At 39.2% G+C, this 13,397-nt stretch overlaps 1 long non-coding RNA gene across 17 annotated transcripts in view; it reads left to right on the plus strand.

Annotated features, from left to right (window-relative positions):
- LOC128851802 (uncharacterized) overlaps positions 1–13,397 on the plus strand; it is a 512,727-nt gene that overhangs the window by 61,017 nt on the left and 438,313 nt on the right. The window contains exon 1 of one of the 17 annotated variants that reach the window (XR_008449262.1): positions 6,073–6,144. The exons of 15 other annotated variants lie outside the window; for them this stretch is intronic. This is a non-coding gene — a long non-coding RNA (uncharacterized LOC128851802). Of the gene's footprint in view, positions 1–6,072; positions 6,145–13,397 lie in introns of those variants that run through there. One more of the 17 variants, XR_008449268.1, reaches the window with a different exon arrangement.

Below are 13,397 nucleotides of genomic sequence, written 5' to 3' on the forward strand. Positions count from 1 at the left end.
ATAAGACCTAGCGCCTAATTGTTACGTGTGCACCTAAGTAATGTAACGTTTATTCTGGTCTTTCATGAATGTTTGTTTTTTTAAAATGCAGTTTATCTTTTTAACACTGCTCATAAAACGTAGCAGTGTTCATTCTTTGGACTGAGAATGACTTGTATTCCAATGCTATTATGGTGACTATGATTACATTTCTTATTTAATCAAAAGATTAAACAAATTAAAATAATGCCTTTTATTTTTACCTCCAAAATGAGATCCATTGTTGTGAAAGCTGAAGATCTGCACTTGTATTCTTCAAGAGTGTGGCATGTCGTGTTGTTTGTTAAACACCCAGAACTCATAATATTCTTCTCTCTGGCTTACTGAGCAGCAGAAAAAAATGGGTCCTGAAGGAATACATTCAGAGACAAAGAAGAAAAGTTATTTTATTTTTAGTGATCAGATGGCATAATTGTTGGTTGGTGTTAAGTGCCTCTGAATATGGGGAGAGGGAGGATTAATTTCTAAGTAAATGAGCAACATCTGAAATCACCAGAGGGGCCTGATCCTGTTAGCACCAGCAACGGTGCAGTTGTGCTATTGATTTTTTATTTTATTTTATTTTTTATTTTAAGAAAAGCAAAAGCTCACGGCTGTCATGAAAGACTTGGGCTCCTCAGAGTGAAGCAGCTTGCTCCCTGCAGGCTCACTGGATCTCAGTGAGTGTGCCTACTTGTACTTTCAAGACTGTTTGCCAGGCTTTGTATTATGCACTTGTAGACAGACAACCCTGAGTTCAAGTAATGCTGAAAACATGATGAATCCTTGTCAACAGAAGACGAGATCACTTACAGTAAAGGACAAATGATGCTCATGGTTCATAAGATCAGCTTGTTTTTATGGTGCAGGCCATTAGCATTGGTTAAGTGTTGGTTTTAAATTTTTTGTGTCATTTTCCTTTTGTTACATGATGAAGATGGGTGGTTTTGAACTTTGCAGCAATTAGAGACGGCTGTAAGGTTTGTATTTTAAAATTGAAGTGAGTATTTGCTTTTGTGAGACAATCCAGATTTGGAAAGCTTGTGATGGAAGTAGGAAGTGTAAAATGATCAGAAGATCCACAAAGGTGACAATAGCAGCAAGGATGTAAAATAGCAGTGATCTGTGGATGCCTTGTCGCAGAGGAGGTTGCAGTGCTGTAGCACTGTCCAGGTAGACTACTCCATCCTCACATCCACTTTATATGTCTGCAAGACCAGAATCTGGTTTTGGGGAAGCTGGAACTAGGCGAACAAAACAAAATGTGCCGTGAGCCCTGTGAGCCACAGACCAACAATGTCCATCCTCCACTAATTAAAGCAATTAAATATTCCTTCCACCACTGCTGAAGGAATGTATTATGCACTTCAGGCATGAGAGGAAATAACAAAATAAAAGCAACAAGCAGCTCTGGCAGCAGCGGAGTGAGGGCTCTGGGCAGCAGGTGCACTTGGCGAGAGGGTGGAAGGAAAATGCTGTGGCTTTGGCAGCTGCTGTTCAGTATATGCACAGTATGTAGGCAGGGTAGAGCTGGTGACAGACCGTTACTGGAGAACAGAGCACAGCAGCACACCAGCATGATGCCGAATGGTTCTCTGATTCACCATTGCCTTTCCCTTTGTATCGTCATTTACACCTGTGCAAATAAGTACACAGCAGGTGCTACACCAAATATAACAGTACTGGTTTACACCTGCTAATCGTTTATGAACATTTCTGTGCAAAGTGCTATGCCAGGCCTATGGAAGGGACCCGGCAGTCAGGTAAGAGTAGGAAAAAAGATGATCAAAAGGCAAAAAAGCTTTTTTTTTTTTTTTTTTTTTTTCCATTTCATAGGGATTTGCATGCTTTACTTAGTGTTTTATTGGTTAGTGAGGCTATATTAATTTTTTTTTAGCCTGAGCTCAGACATTTTGAGAGGTTTTGGAAGTCTTCCAGCTGAAATACTAGAACTTCTGGATCCAGTCACTGCTAACATCAGCATCAAGACTCCTGCTTGTTTTGTAGGAACTGAATCATGCTTTTGACCTATCACCACTGTCTGTGCCTGTGTCAGTGTCTGGCAGATGCACGCTTTATAGCAGCAGAAGAAAGATGATTTCCACCAAGACTGACTCTGAAGAAAGCAAAAGTAACGGAGCCTGAGAAAACAGTGACAATGTTTGTATTCATAGTAATAAACTGGAATGTAGTGGAAGAAACAAGATGTTGTGGGAGGTAGCACCAGTCACTGCGTAGTCAGAATTAAGTGTTTTCTTCTTATGAGGTAGCAGTTGGCTGCTATTTTATTCTTTTCTCCTGTGTACTTACGAGAGACTTTATTCCAGATTCCCAGACTCTTAGGACTACCAAGGTATATGTGCTAATATCATAACCCTTCCTACTTTTCCTTGTCCTTTGGATAAGATATTAACTTTAGCTTTCATACTGTTGTTCAGGACAATTTCCCTTGTGTTGGGAACTGGGGTAGGCTTGGTACCATGTGGCTGGTTTCTGACACATGGCACCTCATTTTTGGGTTTCCTAAGCATCTCCAGTTGGGCTGAATAGAACTTACTGTCACTTGCTTCTGTCCCAAATCAGGTATGCCAAGGCCCTAACTGCTTAAATAATCACTTCATGTGCAGCCAGTTTCTTAGATGCATGTGCTTAGTTGCAATTAGTTATATCATACATGTTCTTTATGTATTTCTATATAGAATTACATAAAATATATAATATAAATGTAATATATAATAATATTGTGCATATTACATATATCCCTTTAGATAAACTGTTTCACATGTAATTTTTTCAAAGATTTTGTGTGTTTGCCTGGAAAACAAGAGAGCAGCACTAATCTTTGTAAATTTTGGCTGTCTCCGGACTGCTGCAGATCCACATGTGCAATCATGGCTTATCATGTAAATCCAGTTTATTGTGGAATAATTTTTTCAGAGGTCCTCTTAAAACCCCTTCCGAAGTCTTAATTTAAAGCAAGCATAGTACAAAAGAGATTTCTCAAGAAAATCAGCACCTTAAAAATAAAAATAATGTCTGTCAAGAACACAGAGCATTAATTTATAGCTCAGAAAAATGAGTGCCTGGCCTGCACATGTGGAAAAAGGCTTCAGTTTGTGTGGTCACTACTGGTTGGTAGATGACAACTAGACTGAACTCCTGCCTTCTCAGAGGGAGTGCTTTAAAACTGCTGGATTTTGAAGCAAAGTTGCATATACTGGTTGACAATGGAAGCATTTCAGTTGTCTTCCATCTTCATAAATAACATATAATTAGCAACATTTTCTGCTTCTAGAATTTTGAGAAAAACCTGCAGCAGGTTGCTTGCAATTGGGAAATTAATTCATTACATTTATATACTGGATTTTGCTCTAATTTAAATTATTAGTGTGAAAACATTGTTTTAAAGACTTAGGAGGACTAGGCTAGGTAAGAAAATAAGGGTCAGGTTGTTGTTGAAGCAAGATATAAGACTTGTTATTTTGGTATTGAATAATATTTCCCAGGCTGTGGGCCTAATGGATCTGGATGCCTTTGTATCATTTCATGGATTGCCAAAACAGGCTTTGAACATGCCAAAACACCTCTTAATGATTTAATGTCTGAGTTTATTTTTTGTTGAAAAATCTGTCTCTGACAGCTGACTGACAGCAACAAGTGAAATAGAGAGGAACACCAGTGTTGTGTCCTGAACAAGCTGGCAAAACGTATTTGGCTGGAATCCATTCTATGCCATTCCCATGGAGCTGAAACATGCAGAGTTTCTGTTCTGTACATAGCCAGGAATTTATGTCATCAAGTAATTATATGACTGTATTAATTAAAGTACTTCTGGTATTATTTGATGACTGGAGAGAAAATGGAGGGATTTGTTAGCATCCCATCAATTTCAACATTTTCAATATTCAGTACTTTGGACAACAGGATTTAGAGGCAGAATCTGTGGATGTAAGGTGCGGTTGAAATCAGTCAATACTGAAGTCAGTGGAATGATGGCAGCAGCTGAGAATTTGCATTGAGCTTGTCTAATCACTGGGTTGTGGGATCTACTCTAGTACAGAGCTGTAGCTAATGAAAATTATTTCTAACTTTTTTATTCTTGGCTGAGTGAAATAATTTGCCAGAGTCATTCTGTCTTTCAGCAGTATGCGTCTCCCTCATATCATACATAATTTCACCTGAAAAAAGGTCATGACTCAACATGGAAAGAAACTGAACTCCTCTTTTACTGGTTAGTCTGTGAATAAGAGGAATTTACTCCTTAGCAGTATGCATTTTACATAAAAGTCCATTCTCTCACAAAGGAGAGGATATGCCCTTACAAAGTTTTAGAACAGGTTGTAGAAGGGGCACGGAGCGCTATTTTAGCTGTCTAGTACAGATAGTGATTCTGCTGACCTATGCTTATATAAAAATGGGGCAAAAGTTCGGATAACAGATCTGAATAGTTGGAGGGAAAGAATCAGATGGCTGGAAATATTCTGTAGCCCACTATTATCTTTGTGTTAAAGTAAAGAGAATTGTGAGGGTTATGCAGAATGTAACTTGACATGATTTTCCCCCAAGCAGCCTACGATGTTATCTTCACTTAACAGGATTTCTTCAAGAGTTTTTCACAATGTGTAGTTACACACTGTTTGTATAATTATAAAATCAAGAGAGCAGTTATGATCTCTCAATTGTATGGCTGGATAAAAATGAGGAAAATTATGAATACAAGAAGTAAGAAGAAAGGATGACAACAAGCGGTGGTGGGTTCAATAGGCAGTTGATAGCACCTTCTGAAATTTTTATCAGTTCCAGTTTTTCTGGAGGGGATGGGTTTGCTAGGCAGCCTAGGAGAGATTGTGTGAAGTGTTTCATGCCTTTTAAGAGGACAACGACAAAGTAAGCTTGGGAGGTGTGGCAGCTGACCAGGAGGAATTTAGTGAACCCATGAATAAATTGGGAGACTGAGTGGTTACCAGAAAGAGATGAAAAGTACCAGCTGGTGACTAGAAAAGGTAAGTAGGAGCAAGTGTAGAAAGGACCTTCTGTATGGGAATTCTGAAAGTGTATGAAAGAGCCTAAAATAGCAGGAAAGGACTGTCCTGTGCCGTTGAGATATGTAGGGAAAATGTCATTTAAAAAGCAGGTGAACCGAGTGAATATCAACTCCCAGAAATAGGAAACAAAGCTGAGGTGCCAGAGTCCAGTGAAATTACTCTATTGAAACCATACTGTAAACCCCGGTGAGTGATCTCTACCGTGCAGTGAAGGTCAGGCCTAGGGATGTGGATGCTGCAGGGGAGGAGGAGAACTGTCAGGGCTCTATGTGCCAAAACTGGGTGCTCTGCTGTCCTTTTGGGCCATGTCCTTTATTTGGGAAAGCCACCTACTTCATGCCTAAAGCGAGAGTTTTTGTCTGTAGAACAGAAAGCTTCTCTCCTTTCAGCTTGCTGAGAGAGCCTCCAGAGTATGAATTGAGTGATGCTTCTTCTGAATTTGCAAATGGCTTGAAACAATAGCTCAACCACGCACATGCATTGTCCCCTCTAATCATAACAGGCTGTTAACTATAAAACCTAATTAAGCAGTTCAACAGTTAATAACAACCCATCAGTTAGCAGGAACATCAAGATAATGTGTTTGTCCTGCTGTCCCTGACTACCTTCCCAAGCTCTCTCTTTTACACAAAGCCAGAACACTATTTGCTGCTGGGATCTGGATTTCTGTTATACATCTGGTCAAAAATCAATGCAAGAACATTCTGGCATACTGGACATTGAAACTGTGGGGCTAGTAGAAATAAAAATCAATTTGCTTCCAAAATGGATGTTGTCAGGTTTAGGATGTTAATGTTTGAACTTACCTAGTTCAAGAAAACTTAAATTTTAATAGGATCATCCTGGAGTTGAAAGTATTTTGTCTCAAGGAACCATCCATTTTGAAGCCAGAACAGGCAGAGCACATTGTCCTGGCCTGGGAATTTTTGGTTCTCCCTCCAATGCAACGTGTGACATGTACTATGCATTTTCCTTTACTTCAGGTATCTTTTACAATTCTCCATTGTGTTCCAGGAGTTATACGCTCCCTGAGGTCATCCTCCCTATGCATCTCCTTGAGATTCATCTGGATAGTGGACAGGTCTGTATACACTCATACTACATGCCAGTCTTTTGATTTCTCTACTGACACTTGTGTTTGTTCTGTGCCGATTTTTCCAGGATCCATTCCATTCCATTATATGACAAGTCCCTAATTTGAGTCTAAAACCTGAATTGACCTCTGTCTTTACCTATTCGCATACATTACACCACCTTATCAGTGCCTTCACAGATGTTACCACCACTCTTACTACAAATATAGTTCTGTTAGTTTGAGTACATATGTCCCAGTGCATCCCAGACAGCTTTTTCCCCTTCCTGATACAAGACATTTTATGTAATTGGTATGTGTCCGTTAGTGTGTATCAACACTGTTGTATTAGCAAAGGCATTATTTTTTAAATTCCAAATTTGAAAATATTACAGTACTAACATCCAAAAGAAGCTTTATAAAGGTTAGGTGACAGCATCAGTGCAAGTCAGTGCCATTTCAGATCTTAAGGCAGTTTTGTCTCTTTCTGATGCAAAACTGAGCTGCTTCTATGTCAACTGCTAAATACTTGGAATATGTCACGATCTTTTCTTCCTCTCCCTAGACATACCAGTTTGCTTCTGCTGTTTGAGCATTAGTCAGTTTCATGTCTTTCTAATAGTGCCTTTTGTATTTCAGGTTTTTGTTTAGTTTTCTATTTGATGTAATTAATCCCATACAGATATTGATGCTGTATTACTGTTATTGACATCAGTGTGTCTGTATGGAGAATGAAAGACGCCAGTCATGTGTGCAATTTGTTATGGAATTAATTTACAAGTAATGAAGATATAGGTATCTTACACTTGCCAAAACATGCTGCTGTGCTCTTGAGCTGGATGGGAAAGACAGAAATGCCAGTAGGAAAGTCACCTGTGTTCTTTTAAACTATTTCTCAGCGAAGGACTTTGTTCTGCAGCTTTAAGTACTGTTTGCTTCTGCATACTTTAAAAAGCTTTGCAAGAATTGGAATGTGAATCTATATGCATTTTCTTACTCAACAAGAGGCAGATGTAATATGAGATTTCACTGAAGCATAGCTGTGAAAAATTGCACTCTCATTATAATGATCTAGGAAGTGAAATTCCAGTGACTGACTACAGGAAAGGTAAAATGCACTGTGTGATAGGCTATTGTGCTGCTTTTAGGATAGATGGCTGCAGAGGGCTTACGTGTATCAGAGAGTGTGTTGTCGATTTCATTCTGTCTATGAAAGTTGAAGAGACGATGTATAAAAACATAAATCTAAAATTCAGAGGAAGATTCACTGTGGTAAATGGCATCCTTGTAGTTAGGAACCTATTAAAGGTGAGGTTATTTTAATGGCAATCTGAAATAATTGATTGAGCTTTTTGTTTTTTTTTTTAATTTTTTTTTTTAAACTTAGGAAAACTAAGAACTTAAATCTGGATTTTGTATCTTTCATCAAAAATAAACCCCCAGATTGCTTGAGATTTTCTTGGGGTATGCTGAATATATTTGAACTCCAATGAGGTCACAGAAATCACCAAACTGAAGTTAATTTGAGCTATAATAGATATTCCAAACATTAATATTCGAGTCTTTCATGTCCTTCATGTGTCATGGAAGCAACTGTACCTCTATAGCAACCATAGGTGGATCTGCAGACCACTTTGCAGACTGCCACGCCCTAGTCTGGATTTACCCAGTCCCATGGCTAACATTGGTACAGCAGAACAGTGGGTCCGTAGGATCTGCAGTGACCACAGTAGGACAAGGTCTTCATTGTACTATACATCTTATCCAGAATATGGTACAGTGATCTCTTTTTTTATAGGCCATTTATTTCCTATTGAGTAATAATGCTATTAAATTGCTGAAAACAGTTTTGCAGTACCTGAATTTTATTTTCCTGGTTATTTATTCCTTAGTCTTGGAGTCTCTTTTTTTGCATAGTGGAAAGGCTGCAACATGATATCAGGACCATTTTTGGTGCATGTGTTGTCCACTTGTACCATGAAACAATGATGTCCTATTTCAGGTAGTACTGATGTGCTGCTGTGACCAGCTGATGAAGCCATGTAACCTAAATGCCCCAAAGGGAATTATTTGCTTTTCCAGCAGTATTCCAAAGGCTTGGAATCAGCAGAGTGCATTTGTACTCTCTCGACTTTTAAGCCAGTGAGTGGTCCTATTAACTTTAAAGGTACTTATGTGTTTTGTTGTGTCAGGCTGAACTTGATAACCCTGTGAGAAGTCCGGTTGAGGCATACTGACCCTGTTTATTCTTTCTTTTCTGGAGAAGATTTGATGAGATCACAACCAGAGATGCCATCACCTCAGAATTTCTGGTGCAATAATTTATACTTTAATGCAAGCAAACTACAGCCAATAATTGTAAAGGACAGCTCTTGCTGTTTGCGGAGAGCCCTGACGTCTTGGTCAGGGCAAGAACTTGATGTCTCTACTAATTGCTGATGAATCACAGTTTTTTACGTCAGGCAATGTCATTTGTCAACAAGTTGCGTCCTTATAGATCATGCCACTGTAGCTGAGATAATGAACTGTGACGTTCAAGATTTTGTCCTACAACAAACAAAACCAGAGTGCTTTCCTATTGGGTCACTGCTATCAGCTGAAATTTATTGCATTTGAAAGAAGCTGGGCAGATGTTAAAACACTCGTGCTACCCACGAGCCAGAGGGTTCCTCTGTTTATTATTTTCCGGCTGCTTGGCACGTTCATGTGACACACAACAAACCCCCATTATGAAGGATTATATGATGAGGCAACAAGCATGTGAAAGATAGCAACCAAATGGTGACTCCCAATTACATGAAAAATTACTATAATCACCCCTGCTGTAACACCCGTCTGTTGGCAAAGTGGTTGATCCCCTTGAAAAGCTTTAGAAGGCCCACTGTATTAAATAAAAATCTCAGTTCTGTGTGTAATCATAAAAATTAACACTGTCACTTTAAAAAAATCAAATTGGTGTCCTAAAGGGAAACCTACTAAGCTGTGTAAAGTAGCTATTATGAAAATGTTTAGCCTTTTGAATGTATTTCAGACAGCATTTGTGTTGCCAGATTTGTCAGCCAAAAACTCACTAAGCAGATTTGTCAGTAGCTGAGGCCATAATCTGTAAAACAGACATTGGCATAGAGATTAAAGATCAAGAGAATTATATAGTTTTTGTTACCATATGCCAAGATTCTTCTTTTATGGGGGAAAAAAAGTTTATTTTGTGCGTGCTGTATCTTAAGGGCTGCTGCTCTTTCTGTTTTGTTGTCTCAAACACTAGAATTTCCTGTCAGAAAAGGGAAATTGGTTTTATTCACATACTTCAAGCTCCATGTAGCTGTCACCTTTATGCATTGTTGAGTTTTGCATAGTGATTCACTAAATCAAAGTAAGATATCAGAGTCCTTCTGCTTCATGTATGCAATATTTGCATTTTTCCAGGACTGCTGCCCTCTCCAGCAGAGGAGACTACTTCCCAAACTGTAATCACATTATGGGCCAAACAGAAGTTTGTGTGCTCTGAACACAGGCCGGGAAATCTGGGTTTCTTAAAAAGAGTCTGTGAAGAATGACTAACTCAGGATACTGCCATGCGCTGATGGGCTACTGCTTTTGAGGTGGAAGACTGCATATTGGGGCACTGCATCTTTGTGGGCAGGATTGGAGTAAATTCATGGCCCACTTGGTACTTGGACCTTCTTCACTTTCTGAGCTTTGTAGCTGCATAATAGGCCAGAAAGTGGGTCTTTGGGGTCTTCCTGCTCTAAAATAACAGACCTTGACCACTGCGGACATTGTTATGGTACTGGTGAGGTGATGCATTTGTGCCCCTAATAAGGTGGGTCTCTCTTAATTTACCCAGTGGAGTGTTTTACAAAGAAGGACTGCAAGAATATTGAAGTAAGAATGGGGAAGTGACTTTTAAAACATCTTGAATAGAAATTCCATTGTGTACACAGGTAGGCAGTGTTGCAGCTGGGACAGTTCCAAATTTTTCTTGGAGGAATGCCCAGATATTTAAGTTAGCATTGGAGAAAGACAGACAGGGAGCAACACATTCTTAGAGGTAATGTCTATAAGAAAACAATGTGCTGTCTTGTCTTCTGAGACTGCATTTTGCTGTTGCCCCAAAACCAGTTTTAGTGACACTGTACTTTCCCTCTGTACACCGAAAGGGCTTATCTGTAAGGGGAATAATTTGCTTGAATCATAAAATCCATTGTCTGTGTGCTATATAGACCCTTGATTGTTTTGATTTTCCCAAAGAGCAGTGCAGTTTTGAACCCAATACCTTTCTATCCCAACAGTTTACAGTTGCTGGATTCTTCCTAGAGCAATGGAGGTGAGCAGTGCTCTGCCACTTGGGCTGAACAAGCAAAACTGCATCTTTTTCCTTGGTCAAAAGATAGGGAGCTAGCTTTGTGTTATTCATTACCACTTTGTAAAGGTTAAAACATGCTGAGCCCTACTTGATGATATTCTTACTTACTTTATACTGCTGCAAAGAAATAGTAATTAGAGCCTATAAAACACTGGGTTATGGTTTCAAAGGTTTCTAGTGGCTTGTATTTTACAACTTGAATTATGTAAGTCAGCGTGGAAAGACTAAAGAAAAACTTATCTATAAACTGCATTGATAAGGCTGAGTCTGATTCCTGGTGTTTCCTGTTCATGTCATCCAAATGTGCAGCTTGTATGGGGAATGGGAGTGGAGGAGTGGTTGGGATACACGTGCTTCTCTCTTTTTGGGGTGTGACAGGCCTTTCCCCATAACAGAGCTCCACTCTGTAGGGGGTCTAATATTGGCAGGTCATCGCCAAGTGCAAGCTTTTTAGCAGAAAAGCATGTATAATGTGCGAACTAAATACATTTACATAGGGCACAAAATGAAGTGTATAAAATGGGTTATGATTTTCCCTTTGGACAATCCATAAGCCTAGCAGTATTTGGATGAGGTTCTGTGCTTGCTCATAATTCTTTGAGTATCATCTTTTTTTTCTGTGTTAAGGTCGACGTAGACTGCAGTAAACTAGAGGGAAGCTGTTCACCATTGCTGTATGTGCTGCTGACCTTGTTACTGTAGACCTGGTCTCACTGCTTTAGGGTTCTTGTTATGGATGTGGCTGTAAAAATGTGTGCATGTCTTTCCGTAGCAGTTTGGCTCAGCCTTCAGTGGGTGTTATGGAGCAGAAACCCATGAGAGGGTTTCTACATAGCGATGCTGCCATTGCTTGCTGAACTTTTTCCTCCACTGTTGAGGGGTCCTGCCAAGTATTGCTGTTTGAGAGTGTGCAGGCACAACACTCAGGAACATTTCTGCTTAGGTTAATCTTGAACATACTTAGATGCTCCACATATGCCATTATTTCTGTAATTTCCGATACTACATGCTGCAGTCCTGTAGGCCAATAGAAAAATCACTGGTTTATGCAAAAACCTGCGTTCTTGTGGAGCTGTTGCATGGATGCGAGAGTAAAACTGGGGTGAACTCCACTAGAGGGCTCAGGCCTCCGCACTGCACATAGCTGGAGAATCCCTCTGTAGGATTGGGATCTGTGCAGCTATGCAGAGAACAGAGACAGGACTTATATTTCTGCATCCTTCCAAAACTTATCGTGTTTTTGGAGGTGGTGGCAAGGCAGCATTTGCACATGGTGCTTTTATTCTAGTGCTGTAGAATGGCTTTCTGTTGTGTGCATTCCACCTGCAAAAAAGGCGTTTCTAATGTAAGCACGGCCCTGTAGGCCTTTCAAAGGGCAGACACCACACTGAGCTTGGATCCTTTGAATCCCCACAGAAAAGACTAGGCAGAGTGCATCACAAGTGTTAAAATAGTAAGACAGAAGACTTCAAAGTTAGTGTAGTGACTTCTTCTGGAGTGTGAAGTGCTGAGTTCTCTTTTAAAAAACCTTTAATCAGTACAGTGTTCATCACACAGATGTTAGCAGCAGTGCTAGAGCTCTCTAATTGTAATTTAAGATATCCCTACCTAAGGGCTTGCAATTAAATTATTAGACTGTTGCAGTGAGTCCATGGATTGTGGTTGCACTTTGCAAGGGGGTATTTTCTGGTATGATGAGAATCAGTGGTTTCTCCTGGGAAGCAAGTGTACCATTATGCACTTATTAGGTCTTTGATTAGATCCACTACTGATTAGCAAACAGACTCTGCAAGAGAAAATATTGCAGTAGTTTGTTAGCTTCACAAAACCATTGTGCAATGAAGATGAAAACAAACCAAATGTGATAGTAGCCACTAACTTCTGTGTTCAATTTAAAACTTGTTCTTCTCAGTCTGATCACACTGTTAAACCTTAACTTACAGCTGGGAAAAAATGTTGGGAATTCATACAGCTGTGTAGACATTCATAAATGTGGATGTATTAAATACGCATGGCATACAAACACGTTACATATTTATGCAAACAATCTATATGTACATACACACAAACAAACCCCCACGTTTTTATATATATTGATTCTGAAATTACACAGAGATATTTATTCCAAAAGACCTACATTTTCATTTCAGTAAACATCTTATTGTATTTTTCAGGAGAATTTAATTTCTGGTTACAGTTGCAGAGAGTCTTGTGGGTCTTTATCTGTCTCTTGTCACTAGGCTCAGAAATATGATGAAATATAGAAAAGTATTTTATCTAAATGTAGGCAATTATTGAATCAGTCGTTACATTATTACTTTGCATTGGTGTGCCATCTTTTAAGGTAAGCACCTGCCTGTGTAGTTGTTTTAAATTCACCTTTGGGTTTTTAAAACTTTTGAAAGTAAAGACAGCCATATACCATTCTACTGGAGTGTAAATTGTGGGTGATTATTTAGTTTTGCAATAAAACTTCTGACAGGTGAAGTCTTTTTGACTTTTTTTTTTTTCCGTATTATGATTTGAATTGAGTTTATTTCCTGTTCATCTTGATTTCATTAATAAGTCCAAGAACTCTCAGTACTTACACTTTGCTCATTGTGGAAGGTACCAAGAATGTAAGGAGAGATGCTTCATTATAAATTGCCCTGTGATAGAATGGCACTCAGCTCTGACTCTCCTCCAAATTCATCCCTTCAGTTCAATTTCCTTGAAATCAGTGGAGTTAAACCAAGGTTAGCTGTTGCCCTCAGACATTTGAGAGAAGAGGAACTTCATCAGGAAATGCATCCTTACAAGCTGTGTGTTATGTGTAACACTTAAGACTCAGTGCTTTGCCAAAATCAAGGTCCAATTGGTAGACTGCCAGGAGCACAAGAACTATTCTTTAAGTAAT

The sequence above is a fragment of the Cuculus canorus genome, chromosome 3 (genome assembly GCF_017976375.1).
Source record: "Cuculus canorus isolate bCucCan1 chromosome 3, bCucCan1.pri, whole genome shotgun sequence".
Lineage (NCBI taxonomy): Eukaryota > Metazoa > Chordata > Aves > Cuculiformes > Cuculidae > Cuculus > Cuculus canorus.